A 9,830-nucleotide genomic window follows, 5' to 3' on the forward strand; every position below is an offset into this window, starting at 1 on the left:
GGACATCATTTCATTTGATGACCATGGGGTTGGTATTGTTATCTCAGTGTAACAGTTGAGGAGATTAAGGCTCAGAAAGGTTAAATGAATTGCTTGAGGTCACACAGCTGGCTGTACATTCATTTGTTTATTCCTATGACAGGGCATGATATTCCCCTTACCAACTCAGATCCAGCCAGAAAGTCAAGGTGAAAACAGATTTTCAAACCTGTCCTTCAGAAATAAGCCTTCTTTAAAAAAAATAGAAAGAAAAGGAAAGAATAGGGAAAGTTATTTTTCCATCTTGCTTAGATGGGGACAGTTTTGAATTTATTTTTTCAGATTGAACAATCGTTCCTCAAATGGATAGTGATAGGTGATCTAAAAAATAATCTTTAAAAACGTCGCCGAGTTGGGCATTTCCTCCGGGTGACATAACTCACTGTGACAGAATGCATTTAAATTCACCGAAAAGAAATTGAAAGGGGTTCAGCGTGGAAGGTGTTTGTGTGGACTGCCAGGCTCTTAACCCTCTCCTTTTACCTTCCCCACCCTCTCCCCATTGCTGCAGGCCGGTGGGCGCTCCTGTCGCTGTCCCCCTCTCGCCTTCCACTTGGATCCACAGGCACAAGCCCTGAAAGCACTTCCTTTGTGGATGGCAGGTCCCAGAACAGGGCCAGCCAGTAGGCCTGGGGAGAGGGTGTGGATTTCCTGATGGGCCAGAGAAAGAGGTGTTCGGACCTGTGAGAAGGTGATGCTCTCTCTTTCTCTCTGGTTCTTAACTGTTCGCATTGCATGTCTGTTCCCCCACATGGTTAATGTAGTAACAAGGAGTGGGCTTTGTTTTGGGAAGGCCAGGATGAGGCCAGATGGGGTCTGGGTCAAGGCCTTGCTGCTGAACTCAGAGCACCTGTCCATGAAATCTCCCTGGTTTGGTGGGTGGCCTCCCTCCAAGAAGCAGAGCTCCAGGGCCATGCTAGGGTTGCTGGCAACAGTTTTGACAGACAACATGGTGCTCAAGACCCTGAAGGGTCTTTGTGTGATATTTTCATTGCACTTCCCAAAGCATGTTCTGTTAGCTGTATACTGATTTCTCTTTTCCTGCCTCCTGTTTGCCATTATGGCTCTGGCAAAAGAAGGTGGAAGGTACCATCTTGAGAAAGAAGAGGTGGATCTGGTGCAAGGCAGTGTGTTAGGCCAGGTGTTCTAGAATCAGAACCTGAGATGGGGCCTCTGGTAAGAGCGATTTATGGCAGGGTGTTCTTGGGAGGGAAGGAGTGAGGCCAGCCTCAGCCTAACCCCACGAGGGGCTCTGGAACATGAATTGTATCACTGAGTTGGTCCCCACTTGAGACAAGGGGGCTGGCATTTGTACCCCATGCCATTTAGTCAGTGGCCACTGGATGTCACTGACTGGGGAGGAGAAGTAATCTCGAAGGTGAGGTAGATCCTGCCAGAGGCAAGTCTCCAAGAAAGGGGACGCTGTTAGCCTTAGCAGCCAACACTCACAAGATCTGGGGATTGGGGATCCTGGTCCAGCAAAGGAGATGCAGCTTGGGAACCCTCGGCTTCTATCAGAGGGAGAGCCCAACAAGACAGGAAAAGGAAGGGAGGGACTGTTGTACTTCCTGGCCCAATAGCTTGTGGGATGGAGATGAGAAACAGAGGACAAGCAAATATGGAGGCCCATGAGTCATGCAGGAGGACCTGCCCTCCTTGGCCTGGAGGTAGGCTGGAGAGGCACTGAGCCCTCCTGTAGGAGGCCTCTGCTCAGCTTCCTGTCTGGGGTGCCAGGAGGACATAGCTGTGTAGAAAGGCCCTTGAAGGGTGAAGAGAGCAGCAAGGTGAGGTCAGGCCGAGGGTTCAAGCCAAAAGCCTGTCACAAGACAGCTGTGGTGAGAGGTTGGGGGTCTGTAGCAAAGGCTTCTGCCAGGGGATGTCTGGGGCCATATGGTGCTGCAATGCTGATACCAGTTAAGGAGGGGCTAGAGATACTCTGAGAAGACACCAGGTCCGATGTCTGATGGAGGCCAGATGACAGGCTTAGTAACTGCTAGCAGAGTGTCTGGGACCAGGCTGTGTGATAGCCACCGCTGGTGTTCCACCTACCAGTCATTCACGCTCCCCCCTCCCACTGTGTGGAGTTACTGCCAGGAGGTGGCTGCCCACATAGGGACTATATTTCCCAGTTAACCTTGCGTCTGTGTCTGGCTGGTGACAAGTCCTCACCAACAGAATGTGAGTGGAAGTCATGTGTGTCACTCCTGAGTGGTAGATTTTAAGAAGTGGATGGGAACTTCTCTCTATTCTTCCAGTGGCTAGAAGAAGACTCTGGTGGTCCAAGAGGCTGGCAGAGCCAAAACCGGGAGGAGCCTGGGTCCTTGAATCATTACATGGAGGAAAGGTCCCCATAGACTAGGAATTGCCTCGTTGGACTACTCTGTGAGCAATATGGGGAGAGTTGAAGCCATTGAAATTTGGGGGCTTATTTGTTACAGAAACTAGTGTTGTCCTGACCATGACAGGCCTGACCAGGCATCTCCAGCAGACCACATAATGCCTATGTCAGCACTGGCGCAGGAGCGGCTCCTCACTCACTTCCACCCTCCACTGCCACTCTCCAGGGGCAAAAGTTCACATAGAGCTCCCTTTCAATACTCAAGTGCCATCTTGGAAAGGAGGAGGTGAGGGAAGAGATCAGAAAGACTTACTCATTAAAGAGAAACTGAGGGGTGCCTGGGTGGCTCAGTCAGTTAGGCGTCCAACTTCGGCTCAGGTCATGACCTCGCAATTCATGAGTTCGAGCCCCATGTTGGGCTCTGTGCTGACAGCTCAGAGCCTGGAGCCTTGTTGGGATTCTGTGTCTCCCTCTTTTTGCCCCTCCCCCACTCGTGCTCTGTGTCTCTCTCAAAAATAAGTAAAAATTTAAAAAAGAGAGAAAACTGAGGTGAGAGATTGGTTAAATATTTGCTGCTCAAAGTGGTGTCCCTGGACAAGCAGTGTCAGCATCACTGGAACATATCAGAAATGCAGACTTTCAGGTCCTACTTGGGCCTCCTGAATCAGAATCTGCATTTTAAAAAGACCCCCAGGTGATTTGCGTGCACATTACAAGCTTGAGAACCTCTCCTCAGAGAAAGGTATTACGTCTGAAAATGTGCCTCTTGGCTGGACAGACAGCTGAAGAGCAGACAGGGTATTCATTCATTTATTCTTATATTTATTAGTTTGTTCTTTCAATCTGTTACTATTTTATTGAACATCTACTATTTTCCAGGCAATTTCCTGGAGAATCAAGGCAGATACAGACTCTACCCTCTAGGAGCTTGTCTGTTGGGAAGTAGGGAGGGGACAGACATTAAACATCATATTATATGAGTAAATATGACTATGAGAAGTAGTACAAAGAAAATGTTCAGGTGACAAAGCATAAAATGACATGCTTCCTGACTTGGTCTGGGGGCTCAGAGAAAGCTTCTGACAAAGCAACAATTAAAGAGATCTGAAGGAGAAGTCAACCAGGTGAAGAACGGGGTCAGCTGTGTTCTAGGCAGAAGAAACAGTATGCATAAAGGCCCTGAGATAGGAAGAACCTTAGAGATCTTGAATAGTTAAAAACAACAGCGACAACCCAGTCCTTGTTTTGAACTTGAGTAAGAGAGAGGAGGGCGAGATGGGATGGAAAGGTAGAGGTAGGGGGGAGACCCTATAGGCCTTGTAGGCCAGGAGAAGGATTTTGGACTTTATCCTAAGAACACAAGGGAATTTATTTATTTATTTATTTATTTATTTATTTATTCATTCATTCATTCATTCATTCATTTATTTTTTTTTTTTTATTTTTTTTTTTTTTGGGACAGAGAGACAGAGCATGAACGGGGGAGGGGCAGAGAGAGAGGGAGACACAGAATCGGAAACAGGCTCCAGGCTCCGAGCCATCAGCCCAGAGCCTGACGCGGGGCTCGAACTCACGGACCGCGAGATCGTGACCTGGCTGAAGTCGGACGCTTAACCGACTGCGCCACCCAGGCGCCCCCATTCATTCATTTAAAAGTAGGCTCCATACCCAGTATAGAGCCCAATGTGGAGCTTGAACTCATGACCCTGAGATCAAGACCTGAGCTGAGATCAGGAGTTGGATGTTTAGCTGACTGAGCCACCCAGGCACCCCAAAAGCACAAGAGAATTTAAATCCTGGCTCAGCCACTTACTAGCTGTGATATGGTGGGCAAGTTACTGAACCCCCAGCACTCCAATTTTCTCATCTGTAAAAGGAGAACAACACAGTGCCTATTTCATATCAGAGGGTGCTTTTTAGGATTAAATGAGTCAATATATGTAAAGGGCTTATACAGTGAATGGCAGATAAGAATTTGCAATTACCGTTGAAGAGTTTTAATCAGGAGAGTCATGTGATGAGGTTTGTGCTTCAAGAAATCCCTCGCTACTGCATGAGGGAAAACTAGGCTGCAGAGGGGAAAGGCTGAAAGCAGAGGGCCAGTGAGAAGACTGTGTCACCCAGGAGTGAGATGATGGCTATCTCGACCAGGCTGGAAGCAATGGAGGCAGAGGACGCATGACTAGGAATTGGTGACTTGAGGACTGTGTGCAGGGAGGGCTGAGGTGGCTGGGATAGGAGTCAGGGATGGCTGCCAGGGTGCTAAGTGGGATGGGAGTTGGTGGGTGGGAGTGCCAGGCTTTTACTGGAAGCCGATGAGTTAAATTTTGGACATGCTGAGTCTGAGATGCCCATGAGACATGAAGATGGAGATCTTGAACAAGGAGACCAGATGCTGGGGCTGCAGAAACTATTTGGGAGCCGTTAACATATGGATGGCAGTTAAACCACTGGGAAGAGATGGAAGTACTCAGAAAGAGCATGTAGCGTTTGAAGAGTTTAGATTCAAATCTCCAGCAGCTGTATGGTTTAGGGAGAGTTACTTAGCATCTCTGAGACCCAGTGTCAGCTCTGAAAAGTGAGGCTGATGATACCTGCACCAAAGAGTTGTGTGGGATGCAAATGAGATAATGTATGAGACACCTAGCACTCAGCTCAATCATTATTAATCCCTTCTCTCAGTCTAGCCCCCCTCCTCCCTCATCACACACATTCTTTTCCCACCTTGGCTTCTGAAGCAGCCTGCGCCCAGGGCACACTGCTGGCCTGCTTGTACCTGCTGCCCAAGGGCTGAGCCCAGAGTGGTTAGTGTCCAGATGGGAGCATCGTGGACCAGCGGAGACCGTCACACATGCACAGAGTGAATCCTGCTGTGACATGAACCCTGGCCTCTGAGCCGGTGGGACTTGATTCAAGTGTCATCTCTGCCTCCCACTTTCTTGAGGCCTCAGGTAAGTCCTTGCGCCTTCCAGAGCATCAGGCACTTCATCTGCATGGTGAGGAGTTAGGTGATCCTGCTCTGTGTTAGTTTGCTAGGGCTGCTGTAACGAAGTGCCACAAACCAGGTGGCTTCAAATGACTGATATCTGCTCACAGTTCTGGGGGCTGGAAGTCTAAAATCAAGGTGTCAGCAGGGCCATGATCCTCTGATACTCTGTGTAAACTCTTTCCTTGCGTCTTTTTAGCTCCCGGTCCTTGGTGTCCCTGGCTTGCGGCTGCATGACTCTGATCTCTGCCTCTGTCCCCACAGCGGCCTTCTCCTCTGTGTGTATCTCTGTGTCTCTTCTTATAAGGACACCAGCCGCCCTACTCCAGTATGCCTTCATCTTAACTAACTATATCTACAGTAACCCTGTTTCTGAACAACATCACATTTTCAATTACCGGGGTTAGGACTTCACCGTATCTTTTTGGTGGGATATGTTTCAACCCCATAATACATTCCTAGTCTTTGTAGAATTTCCTCTGAATTTGTAGAAAGTGAGGAGGAAAAAAATCTCAATGGAGGAGAAAGCTGGGGAATGTTAATTATATTTTTACTTGTTAGAAAACAGTTTTCTGATGGCTAGAAATACACGTTTTCTCTGTTAATTATGGTCTCCTTGTGGCAGGTAATCATTGCAGGTAAAAGGGCCTTTTATTGAGAGAACAAACAGAAAGGCAAGTGCTAGACCCTGCTACCCCTGGGAAGAAAATGTTTGTGCTTAATTGGAAAAGGCAAACTTTTTCTGCCCTCTGTTCTGTCTGTCACATTCTGTCTAGCATGGGGGCAGGGCCGGGGGCAGGGTGGGGGAGACTTGTCTTTCTCCTCGCCCCTGTTAAACTGGACCACTAGACATCATTCGCCTTCTCCTATAGAGGCAGCCATTCGCCTTTGCCGTCCTGCTTCAGGGAAAAACCACCTTTGACTGTGGGAGGCTCTGGTGTCCTCACGGCCCGTACAGCAAGCACCCTACTGGTCCACTCCATTGACAAGGTCATGTTATTGACCGTGGAGAGTGGTAAGAGGCCCATATCCTAGGGCTCTTGTTGAGCCTCAAAAATTCATGGGCCAGTTGTGCTCCTTAGTATTGTACCCAATGACTTGAAAAGTTATGTCCACATAAAAAATGTACACAAATGGTTATGGCAGTTTTATTCTTAATTGCCAAAACTCAGAAGCAACCAAAATGCTCTTTAGTGGCTGAGTAGATAGACAACCTGTGGTACATATATCTGCTCAATGAAACGTTATTCAGCAGTTAATTCAGTGATTAAAAAAGAGAGTTATCAAGCCATAAAAAGACATGAAGAAATCTAAGGCATGTTGGTAAGTTAAAGGAGTCAGTCTGGAAAGGCTACATATTGTGTGATTCCAGCTACACGACAGTCTGGAAAGGACAAAACTATGGAGACAGGAAAAGATCAGTGATTGCCAGGGATTGGGAGGAGTGGAGGAAAGGGGGCATTTTTAGGGCAGTGAAACTATTTTGTATAACACTGTAATGGTGGGTATGTGACATCATGTGTTCGTCAAAACGCACAGAATCTTCAACACAAAGAGTGAACCCTAATTAAACCATGGAGTTTAGTCATTAATAATGCATCAGTATTGGTTTGTCAATTTTAATAAATATGCTACTCCGTGCAGGGTGTTAATAGTAGGGGCCCTGTGTGGAGGAGCGAAGGGGGTTTATGGAGCCTGTGTACTTTCTGCCCAGTTTTCCTGTAAACCTACAACTGCTCTAAAAAATAATGTTTGTTAATTAAAAAACAAACCTTGTGGCCATTCACTTTCAGGGGCTACAGGTGTGGGGCCTCTTGCAATTTCTTCTGTGAAGCAAGAGGCACCCATGCCCAATGTGGCTCTTCACATCTGGGTGGCCTGTTTCAGTCAGTGAGCGTGCTGTCCTGCTACCAGCCGTGCCTGGCACCGCAGGCAAGAGGAGGCCCCGCAGTGGGACCAGACAGCTGTGTGAGCGACCCTGCCTCTTGACGGTCTGGTGGCACATCAGGATGCTGTTCGCAGCTGGTGGAAAGTTTTGAGAGTTCCCTCAGGGTCAGGGAGGGACTGGGGCATGGCAGGTAGGACACTTGCCTTGGGCACAAAATTTAAGGGGATGTCCCCCAAAACTCAGTAGTCAAGATGGATAATATTTTTAACTCTGTGTTTTAGGAAAAGAAAAATGAAGGTAGAAATATCCTCATCAGAATGTCAGAACTGTAAGTAAAGACAGGGTTTGACCCTGTGCTCGCGTGACTTGGCCTCATTTGCCTCTCCCTTACCTTGGCCCTGTCAGATCTTGTCTTTATTTAATGTTCTGACATTTGATTTATCATAGAGTATTTTATACGAATTTTTATTTTAAAAATCATTTCAACAAAGTATTTTTTGTCTCACTTGTTGAGATTTTGGGCACTTCCCTTCAGTTTTGTGCCCAGGACAAGTACCCCATGCCTCTCAGTTGTCAGGTTAATATATTCATTCAGAACATATTTATTAAGTATCTACTATGTGCCATTTACCAGTGGGTGAGATAACTTCCCCATGGCTGTGGGCCTTCTTCCTTCCTGGGCAAACTGCCATTGCTCAGGGAGATCATGGCCAAGTGGCCACAAAAGGCTGCATGTACCCCACACCCAGACTTCCTGGACTGGCTACACTGCTCAGTGCTCAGTGCTTCAGCAGCAGATGTCCAATCCCAGCCCTCGATGGGGTATCAGACCTCATTGAGGGGACCTGGTGGCAGAATGGTTAATAGGCCCTCATTTGCATTGGAGGGGAAGCAACTGGTCTTAATGGAATAGACACTTACTCTGGATTTCCTTTCCATCAGGTCCTGGCAGCATCCCCATCCACAAACTTGTTAAATGCAGCCATAGCCACAGTATTCCCTCTGGCCACAGTAAGAGGAGTGAGGTGCTCATGGGATTTGCTATTTTTACCGTGTAGATGCAGAAGCAGCCAGCCTAGTGGAAAGGGAAGTGGCCTGTTGAAGACTTAGCTCTGCCAACTTGAAGGCTGGGCTGCTGTTCTGCAGGACACGGTGTATGCTATGAAGTAGCAACTGGTATCTAATGTTTTGTCTTCCTTGGCCAGAATATGCAAGTTCTTCCCCTTGGCCCTGGAATCATTTTTTTAATGTTCTTTTTTTTTCTTCAAGAGAGAGAGAGAGCATGCACACACAAGCGGGGAAGGGGCAGAGAGAGAGGGGGACAGACAATCCCAAGTGGGCTCTGCAATGACAGCAGAGAGCCCAATGCAGGGCTCGAACTCGTGAATACTTAACCAACAGAGCCACCCAGGTATCCAGACTCTGGAGTCATTTTATGCAGAGACCTGGAGTTGGAGCTGAAACTTGCCCAAGTCACTTCCCTACCTAGCAGTCCAGCCCCTTAACCTGTGTCCCTGTGTTGGCATCTACGATTTTTCACCATCTTCCTCTTGCAGCCGGGGTTGGCCCACAGACTTTTGGGAGCAGCCTAGATTCTAGTTCTAAACTGGAGGACCCCAGAACCAGGACATTTTGCTAGCTTCATGGTGCTCATGCTCTCCAACTAGAAAACTAACATCCAGATCCTCTATGGTCCCACAGTTTGCCCTCAGCACAGGGTTGCTATGTATAGGAGTATAAGTTGTGTGCTGCACAAGCCCAGAGGGCACCATTCAGATGGAATAGGATGCGAGTGATGCCCTGGGAATTGTGCAGTGCAGCAGCCTTGTCTGAGCAGTTAGGCATGAAGTGACCACACCCTTAGGGCACTTGTACCAATGCATTGAGGGAGAGGGATATGGCAGTCTGACTCTGGTGCCTGAGATCAAGGTAGTGATCATAACAATAACAAAAATCCTCATGACGACCTTGTTGGGTGATATTAATGATCTTAATATCATCCTCATTTTACAGATGGGGAAACTGAGACTCTGTGAGTTTGGGTAATTTGCCAAGGACGCACGGCTGAAAAGTGGTAGAGCCCCGGTTTGAACCCAGGTAGTCTTCCTCCCCAGCCTGTGCTCTGAGGTAGTGGTGGATCAGCACTGTTGTGTCCCTGGCTTCTTCATTTCAAGACTGAGAACTGGATCTGCTTCAGAAGAACCTTGCCAGATCCTAAACATACTGCAGGGGAAGATTTGAAACCAGATAATCTAGGTCAAAGCCATACTCTACTACATACCAACGTGATTTTGGCTCCATCCCAAAGTCTTTCTGGGCCTCTGTTATTTATTCAAATGCGCCTTTGATGGTGAGCTGGTCTCGTACACTTACTGGATGCCAAGCCCTGCTAAGACTTCAACTGCATGACTTCAGCCCTCATGCAGGTCTTCCTGGGGCCCTTGCTGCATGGAACCCTGGCCTGGTGTGGTGTCCAGATAAGGTGTGTGTGGAAGGGCTTTTGAATAGTCCGTGTTCGTGCACACACATTCGTTGGCAAGAGTGGCGATTGCTTGTGGCCCTCTGCTAGGTGACTCACG

The sequence above is a fragment of the Neofelis nebulosa genome, chromosome 9 (assembly GCF_028018385.1).
Source record: "Neofelis nebulosa isolate mNeoNeb1 chromosome 9, mNeoNeb1.pri, whole genome shotgun sequence".
In the NCBI taxonomy this organism is placed as follows: domain Eukaryota; kingdom Metazoa; phylum Chordata; class Mammalia; order Carnivora; family Felidae; genus Neofelis; species Neofelis nebulosa.